Source organism: Schistocerca serialis, unplaced genomic scaffold (genome assembly GCF_023864345.2).
Source record: "Schistocerca serialis cubense isolate TAMUIC-IGC-003099 unplaced genomic scaffold, iqSchSeri2.2 HiC_scaffold_1162, whole genome shotgun sequence".
Classification (NCBI taxonomy): Eukaryota; Metazoa; Arthropoda; class Insecta; order Orthoptera; family Acrididae; genus Schistocerca; species Schistocerca serialis.
In genome coordinates, this window is record NW_026047362.1 from 705,001 (window position 1) to 715,000 (window position 10,000).

Genomic DNA, 10,000 nt, shown 5'->3' on the forward strand with positions numbered 1-10,000 from the left:
CAGGGATCCGACGGAACTACGCCAACCATGCCGGCAAAACAGTATCGCCATCTATGAAAACACGGCGAAACCACATGCAATACCTCCATCTATGCGAATCTGACAACACTACGTCCGCCATGTCGAGCGCACCACAAAACATACCGCCATCTGTAGGTCTCCCGCAACATGACCTCCTGCAACGACGATACCGTCATCTATGAGACGCCAAGCCGACTAAGACAGCGATGGGCCCAAAGCGCCCTTCTTTCGACCCCACCCACAAAGCCTGCACCCTCTGTCGACAACAGCACCCCAACGCCAGCGCCTCTGCCGCACGAAGTCGTGGACCGGCAATCACTCCACCTGCACCCGTTCGTGCCCCACCCCAACCGCCCAACTCGCAACTCCAGCGGATGCACGGCGGACTTTGCTCGCACTCGCAATGTGCAATCCACCCCTATAACGTGCGTTTCATGAAGAGTTATGTCCAATATGCGACATTCCCGCTGTCCATATACATGAGCTGCGAGCTGTACCACGTACGAGCTACAGACGCGATCGCGTTGCTCTCTGTACGAATGCAGATGCTCAGCGGCAGCTAGGAGGCGCTCCATCCATTTCGGTACCGGTGAGCGTTGCACTCGCAGTCGCAAAAACGTACGGCAAGTATATTACTCGGAAGAGTCAATGACAGTCCAAGCCCCCCTGCGTGGGAAGAGTCTTCCTAGGCCATGACCCACCGGAAGGGCGCAGCGTCCCCCACCCCAGACATGTGACGTCACACTATCGGTATTGACGACTAGACTGATTCCTTATAATCATTTGCCATACACCGGTGGAAGCTGCCGAGACGAGTAACTACATGGCGGCCTCGCCGTGTCACTAATGTACAGAGATACAACAGTTTCGACTGGAACCGGATGAAACGTATACACGGCGCTGATTAGTAATAGATAGAGCCATCAAAATACAGATAATGTATACAACTGTCCGTATACATGCTGAAAGACTCTGCTCACAATCACAACCACACATCAGCCAGACACTCTTATCACGCACTACTCTCTGCCTGTAACAGGCACAAAGACAATATGTAAGCACCAGCATGGAACAACACCCAGTGCATCCTCTCCGCCACATTAGACAATCCACACTATCATAACCAGACCGGGAGGTCCACTCACAAAACAGAATACCCCACCCTTCCGACAACCACCATTGCTCAGCTAAGCCACCAACACCCACACATGTCCTACACAGGGGTACACCCAACATCACAATACTGCCTCCTGTCACAGCACACAAACAATGGCAGGAATGAAAGACACAGGTCTGCCACAAGCATGGAATCAGAGCGCCGCCTGTCATGAGCCAAAGGTGCATCCTGACGTGGCAAATCAGATGATGCCGCAGGCATCCACTTACTATAATCACAATCAACAAACCGGCCGCCGCCGCCGCCGCCGCCCCCCCCCCCCCAATACACCTTTCCTTACAACAATGTGTACCTTAACCTAACCCACATTGTACCTTAACCCAACCCACATTGTACCTTAACCTAACCCACATTGTACCTTAACCTAACCCACATTGTACCTTAACCTAACCCACATTGTACCTTAACCTAACCCATATTGTACCTTAACCTAACCTATATTGCGCCTTAACCTAACCCACATTGTACCTTAACCTAACCCACATTGTACCTTAACCTAACCCATATTGTACCTTAACCTAACCTATATTGCGCCTTAACCTAACCCATATTGTACCTTAACCTAACCTATATTGCGCCTTAACCTAACCCATATTGTACCTTAACCTAACCCACATTGTACCTTAACCTAACCCACATTGTACCTTAACCTAACCCATATTGTACCTTAACCTAACCTATATTGCGCCTTAACCTAACCCACATTGTACCTTAACCTAACCCACATTGTACCTTAACCTAACCCATATTGTACCTTAACCTAACCTATATTGCGCCTTAACCTAACCCATATTGTACCTTAACCTAACCTATATTGCGCCTTAACCTAACCTATATTGCGCCTTAACCTAACCTATATTGCGCCTTAACCTAACCTATATTGCGCCTTAACCTAACCTATATTGCGCCTTAACCTAACCTATATTGCGCCTTAACCTAACCTATATTGCGCCTTAACCTAACCTATATTGCGCCTTAACCTAACCCACGTTGCGCCTTAACCTAACCCACGTTGCGCCTTAACCCAACCCACGTTGCGCCTTAACCTAACCCACGTTGCGCCTTAACCCAACCCACGTTGCGCCTTAACCCAACACACGTTGGGCCTTAACCTGCTCTGTAATTGTCATACGACGCGTTAAATTAGTGTAGTGTTGCCTAACTGCAACCCCCGCAATATAGTTTGCTACTCGCACTGCCCGGTCCCCAGAGTATCGCTTCATGTTAAACACCTTGCAGCTATACACTGTAATGCGGACGGCAGCAGGACGTACATGCTCAATGCCCTTCGCAGTTGTTCATTGGCATTCGCATGGCGAAGCACAGCCTACGTTGTGGTACGGCTTGTGTCAACTGTCCGCTGATGTTGTACGTCCAAATCACACACTGTACTGCACATTGGTCCTCATGTACTGAATGATACATCGTGGTACATGTGTGACCGTACCACGACTGCGCCAACAACGGCGAACCATACGGTCCAAATATTGTGCACTCAGCTACGTGTCGTCTCCCTATAAGAGCTGGATTGCAGTATGGTATGCCGTGGATGGCGATCACCATGAGCCGTCTGTTGATGTAGTGGCGCGTGTTGTCAGACGTAGTCGTCTCTTCTCACACACCGTGATAGCATGGTGCACTGCGTTCCACATCTGCGACATGCGACAGAGGCCGGTTGACAGTCGTTCGCGCAATGGACATCGCATACGTACGGGGGCCACCTTCCACGTGTTCGCGAAGCGTGCACATGTTGTTGCGTGTATGTGGGCAGACATAGTGTGTCGTGACACCTGACACAGGCATGCAACAATCGTTGAATTTGCAAATGGCGATGGACGTCTACGTTTGCTGGTGACGTTACGCAAATGAAGAACTGGTAAACCGTTGTGGTGCGGTTGTTCTCGCTAGAGGTGAATCAGTGATGGCGACGATCGGTTGAGCTACCAACCGGTTGTTTCAGCGATACCCACCATGCCCACGAACGTGAATGGCATGTGGGTGTGAAGCGATACGCGGCGGTGGCTGGGTGGGACCGTCCCCGGCCGGTGAGGGGGGGCCTCCCGGCGTGCTGGCCGCGCGGTGCGTGGGCGCACGCGCTACAGCCGGCTGGTGGGGGCGGCCAGTGGCAGGCGCGCCGGCCGACGGAGGCGGCAGGCGGCGCAGCTGCGCGCCGGCGCACCCTGCACGCGGCGCCGTGCGGCCAAAGTAGGTCCTCGCGGGCCCGGTGCGAAGCGCGGTAGACATCTGCAGTGTGCTGGTCCGATTGAGGACTGTGTGCGCTGAGGATGCGCCGCCGCCCGGCGCTCGGCGCCGCGACGCCGTCTGCTGCTCGGTCGCCTCTGCGGTTCTCGCAGGTGGATTGTATCGCAGCTGTGCGGACGTGTTGGCGCGTGCGCTGTGCTGGGAGAGTTCGCTTCGGCACCCAAGTGGGGCTTTTGTCCTTCTGTGGCGCTGGCGTTGGAGCTGCCGGCCACCGTAGGTGGCGCGTGTTGTCTCCCGCCGGCAATGCCACGACAGCACGCTCCCGGGCCTCTGTCGGCAGCGGCAAGCTCAGTTGGGAGCACGGGTGGTCGCACCTAAAGCGTCTACTCGCCAAACTCCGGGCGATTGCGCCTCTCTCGAACCCGACCAAGTACTTAGGACGGCGCTGCGCGCCGCCGGGACCTGAGAGGGTTTCGAGGTGTATTGTGCAGGGGAGCTCAGCCTCCTCCTGTTTGCAGAATAATTGAGCGGACGCTTGCGTGTTCGCGCGGGCTCCCGGGACACACTCCCGGGCGGCCGGCTGCTCAGCTCTAGTTGACGCAGCTCCCTGGTTGATCCTGCCAGTAGTCATATGCTTGTCTCAAATATTAAGCCATGCATGTCTCAGTACAAGCCGCATTAAGGTGAAACCGCGAATGGCTCATTAAATCAGTTATGGTTCCTTAGATCGTACCCACGTTACTTGGATAACTGTGGTAATTCTAGAGCTAATACATGCAAACAGAGTCCCGAGTCTGGCGTGAGGTCAGTCGCTTGACGGCGCGTTTCGGCACGGGCCCGCCCGTTGCCGGCGCGCCGTAAGGCACGGAGGCTCGCACTGGGGCGTATCGCTTTCCAGTCGGGCGTGCCGCGGCAGTCCTCACTCGGGGAAGTGAAGCGTCTCTTACAGCCTCTCCTTCCCAAGTGGCTCTTTCCGCCTTCCCGTGGTGCCAGACGTCAAGCTCGGCATTCTGCCTTGCGTCAAAAGGGAGAGCTGCGACCCAACCCGATGCGAAAGCGAAGGGTGCGTGGCACAGGGGGAGCTGTGTCAAGGGACCGAACACCAGTCCCTTTCTGTTCGCAGGGCACAGACCAGCAGGTGCTCTGCATGCCGGCGACCTCGTTTGTCGGCGTGGGATCGCGGCGCGAGTCGGCAAGGGTGCTTCGCCGCGCCCCTGGGTAACCGGGGCGTGTTCTGCCAAACCCAGGAGGTGGTGACATCGCCTGGGCTAGGTTAGATGGGCCCAGACCGCCAAACGACTGGGGGACCGACCCACCACCTGAGTAGGAGTGGGTCCTTGGCCTTCAGGTGGAAACTCGGGCTAGTAGGCGGCGAAGGGCGAGGGGTGCATCCGCCTCTCCGGAGTGCGGGGTGCACTTGCCGAGGAGCGTCGAGTGAAATCGTCGACGACGAGGCCTTCGACGGGGACCAGTGCGCTGGCAACGGCGCGTTGAACCCTGCAGCTCTGGAGTGCCCTTGACCTAGGGGCGAGGTCGGTGGGCGAGCTGCAATAGTCCCCCCCCATGCCAGAGGAGCCGGTCCGGGGTAAGAGACGGGCTCCCAACCTTCTTTTTGATCACTCGTAAATCATGGCGACAATTGAAGCGAGTGATTCGTGTGCGCCTCGAATGTCTTCCGCTGTGCCTGATCCCTCTCCTCAGGACGAGCAGGGACAGGCAGTGAATGAAACAATTATGGAGAGGTACTCGAGAATCTCGTTGCTCATGGAGCAACAGATAAAGAATGGCAAAATCAGTCAAGCTGGACTTGCCGTCATAAAAAATGAGCTGGCTGCATGGGCTATTGCCCACGCCAAACTTGAAGGTAGAGTAGAAGAGCTTGAAAAGGAAAATGACAGGTTAAGAAGGCAACCAGCAAAGACGTGGGCAGCGGTGGCTGCGCAAGCGCCCACCAAGAGCCCACAAAGCACGACAAGAGACACTATTGACAGGGTAACGAAAAGGACTGACACGGCTGTCTTTCTCAGGACTTTACCTGGGCAAGACACTAGTGTCAGGAAAATTCAGGAACTCTTCACAAAAACTGTTGACCCCATTAAAGATAAGATTAAAATAAAAAAGGTTAAACCAAGCAGAAACTCTGTGATAGTTGAAGTTGCTACGGAAGAAGACAAGGAAAAGCTGCTAAATAACCAGAAATTGAACTCGGTGGTCAAATGTGAACCACCGAGAAAAAGAAACCCTCTCGTCATATTATATGACGTACCTGCAATTATGACGAATGAAGAATTAGAAGAAACAATTAGGCTGCAGAACTTTGACAAAATGGAAAAAGATGAATTTAAGGAAAACTTTAAGTTGAAATTTAAGACTGGTCCGCGGGGTCGTGATGTAGTTCATCACGTCGCCGAGGTATCGGCGCTGATGTGGAAAAAGGTAACAACAATGGGCAGACTGTATGTAGGTTTCCATGCCATCAATACAAGGGACTATGTCGTGGTACCTCGTTGCCACAACTGTGGTGACCTGGATCACATCCTAAGGCTGTGCACCAGGGAGCCGGCGTGCACCAAGTGCGGGGAGAAAGGTCATAGCCGCAAAGACTGCAAGGCGGCAACAATTTGCATACCGTGTAAGATCCGAGGAAAAAAGTCTTGTGGAACCACCGGTAGAAACTGCCCCACATACAGAATGCTGGAGCAAAGACTGATCTCCAGGACTGATTATGGTTGAGTCCAGTATACCGAACAGGATGCCAAAGCGAAAGTCCCCGAGCAAAAGGAGGAGAGATGCCATGCGGGCAAATAGATTTAAGGATTTTTTGAGGTCGCTCACGGGAGCCGTCAAAATTGAAACAAAGGATATGTCTATACAAACTGATTTTCCAACAATGGATATAGGAATACAAACAAATCTCCCCATGGCAGAAACTCTCTCCTCTGGAAGCCGGGAAACAAAGCCGAAACTACACCTACAGCGGCAAGGGCATCCTGCGACTCCAGCAACTCATAAGGACAGTAACATCAATAACCAACCAATACAGGAAAATGTAGTGACGAGCTCTAGTACGAGCCCCAGCACTCAGTGCACACCAATAGTTAGATTACCACCGGTCGATCCAGTCAGGGTGTACCCCAATTTGGAGTACACCATGCAGCTATCCAGATTGGAGCAGCCGGCTACCCTGACCACTGCCTTGAGACATGTGGTCCGAGTAGGACATGAGGACGGCAAAAAAATAACCTTTCCGGTTATGGAGGCTGTCGACAGAATCCAGCTGAAATCGGTGAATCTCCCCACCGACTTCGGAGCCTTGCGAGACCTGCTCAAGAAAGCATTCGAAAGACGAGGAGAGAAATTCGACCTTGACGACATTTATCGACAGTCAGTAGTGGCATATGGACGAATTGCATTCGACTGGAGCAAGACCTGGCCGCATGACCGAATACATACATACTACCCATAATGACAAAAATTACTATAGGACAGCTCAACACACACAACAGCAGACTCGTAATGCAAGAGCTCCGAAGGGAGGTGGAGGAGAGGAGACTTGATGTACTCTGTCTACAGGAGCCATACTCCCTGGCTGGGAAAATAGCTTTTGCTGCAGCAAGTTGGCAAATAGTTAGTAGAGGGGATGACCCGAAGGCAGCAATTATAATCACCAACAAACTCTTGAGAGTCACAACACTCTCGCAGTTTACAACTAGCCACTGCAACGTCGTGGAGCTTCAATCCCCTACAGGAATTATAATTCTCATTAATACGTATTTTCAGTATGGGGATAATATAGAAACTCATATAGACCACCTAGCGAGGGTTACCACGGCGTTGCGGGGAAGAAAGGTCATAATAACTGCCGACATTAATGCAAAGTCCCCCCTGTGGTACAGTGGCACAAGAGATGCGAATGGCGAAAAGGTTGAAGAATTTATTATGGCATCGCAACTTGTGGTGGCCAACAGACCTGGCAATCCTCCCACCTACGCTGCAGGTGGAGGACAGGGCACAAACATAGACATCACCCTCGTAACTCCGAATACAGCCAATAACCTTCAAAATTGGAGAGTTGTAGAAAATGCCACCACAAGCGACCACAATTTGATAACTTTTACCATAGGAGAAAGAGAGTGCCACTGGGCCACGGGGTGGGAAACACAATTAAATTACAAAAGAACCGATTGGGAACGCCTAGCGAGGGAGTGTGACATTCCTCCGTTACCGGAAGACGACATGCACTTAGACATAGACGTGGATCAGAGGGCGGGGGAACTGGTGAACGCGGTGACAAGAGCGGTGAGGGCAGCCGTACCTACTAGGAGGAGGGCCATGGCGGCCTCACCGTCACCATGGTCTGCCGAACTAAGTGAACTGCGTCAGTCTGTCAGAAGGCTGAGGAGGTACTATCAGCGCAGTGTCGTCTGGCGGGAGCGACAAAGGTGGCAGCTGCTGTACAGGGAGGAAAAGCGAAAGTTCCAGAAGGAACTACGGGAAGTCAGAATGAAAAGCTGGGAAAACTTCGTGCTCAACCAACTAGTCACGGACCCATGGGGACTCCCGTATAAGTTAGTTAGAGAAAAAATCCGCTCTCCTCTGGAACTATCCACAGTCAGGTACGGGGATAGGATGACGGAGTCCTGGCAGGAGACTGCGGGGGTCCTCCTCCACTCCCTGCTGCCTGACGACAAAGCGGATGGGGAAACAGAGAGGCAGCAGCAACTCAGAGATCAAGACCGCGAAATATACACCAATGAGACGGCGGTCTACCCCTTCTCAGAGGAGGAGGTAGCCACCCACATAAGATCTCTGCAAAGAGGAAAAGCACCTGGGCCAGACGGCATTGTGGCGGAAGTGGTGCAGTTTCTGGCGCCCCAGCTGACTGCACCACTAACACATCTGTACAATGAATGCCTAAGACAGCGTAAGTTCCCTAAATTATGGAAAAAGGCACATGTAGTCATCATAAAGAAAGGACCAGACAAGGATCCCGCAGAAACGAAATCCTACAGGCCGATTTGCCTGCTGGATATATTTGGCAAATTATTGGAAAAATTGCTGGCTGACAGACTGACAGCACACCGGGTGTTGTGCGGGATGAGTGACAGGCAGTTCGGGTTCAGGCCGGGGCGGTCGGCATCTGATGCAATCGCCCTGGCGGCCGAGGTCTGTGGCTCGACCCCGCACAAATACGTGGTTGGCATCATGGTTGACATCAGTGGCGCCTTCGACAACCTGTGGTGGCCTTCGCTCTTCTCCTGCTTGCGGGAGAAAGAGTGTCCAGGGCCGCTATATGGTTGCCTGAGGAGCTATTGCGAGGATCGGGAGGTCTGGCTATCATCCTCTAGCGAAAGAGTTAGCAAGACAATCACCAAAGGATGTCCCCAAGGCTCCGTCTTAGGACCCCTCTTCTGGGACATCCATATGGAGCCTTTGCTAGATAGCTTACAACAGAGTGAAGAGGTGCTAGAGGTGATAGCCTATGCTGATGACCTCCTCCTGTTGGTTGGCGGCCGCAGCCGCGAAGACATAGAACCAAAGATTGAGACAGCACTAGACAAACTCCAACAGTGGTGCCACGCGACAAAAATGACGATATCGCCCAGCAAATCTACTTACCTCCTGCTAAAAGGACATCTCATTAGAAATCCGACGGTCAGAATAGACGGTTCACCAGTTCTTAGACGACGTGAGACACGCTACTTAGGAGTCATCATTGATGAGAGGTGGAATTTCGGCAAGCACATTGATACCGTCACCCAGAGAGCCCTTCAGATATTGAACAATCTCATCTCAATAGGTCATAAAAGATTCCACCTTCCGTCACACCTAATTAGGTTATACCACAACAGCATCTTAACTTCAGTCGTGGGTTACGGCTCGGGAGTCTGGGCACACAGGCTCACGAGGGTGGTGCCCGCCATGGCAGTGAGAAGGGTCCAGAGAAGCATGCTACTAAGAGCTGTGGGTGCCTACAGAACATCTCCAGGTGGGGCCCTGTTAGTCATAATGGGGCTCTGCCCCCTGGACATCAAAATAAGGGAACAAGCGGCCTGGTACTGGGCCAAAAGGGAGAATTATGAAAAGATTGTAGATATTATGGGTATCAGATTGGGCGACAAAAGAGATATAAGGATAAGAGGGGAAGAACTTTGGCAAGAGACCTGGGCTGCAGAAGAGGCGGGACGACGAACTTTCCAGTTCCTACCAGATGTGAAGGAACGTCTGGGTATGAGGTATTTCGAGCCTACACGAGGTCTGATTCACTTCCTCACTGGCCATGGACCCTACCCGACATATTTATGCCGATTTGGGAAAAGGGCGACACCAGCGTGCGACTGTGGCGATCCGGAGGGAACACCCGAACATGTTGTTTACGAATGCCCTCTCTTCAATGATGTTGCAACTACACTACGAGACAGACTTCCTAACCATGACACGTATCAACTGCTTAGACGTGAGGAAACTTTTCAGACGCTAAACACCTTGGCAAACGAGGTATCTCGAAAGGTCTTAACCGAATATCTACGAGAGATACAGTAACAGCAAAGAACTAATTATTACCGATTGTGACCTAGAGCCCTGATCCCATACCGCCTG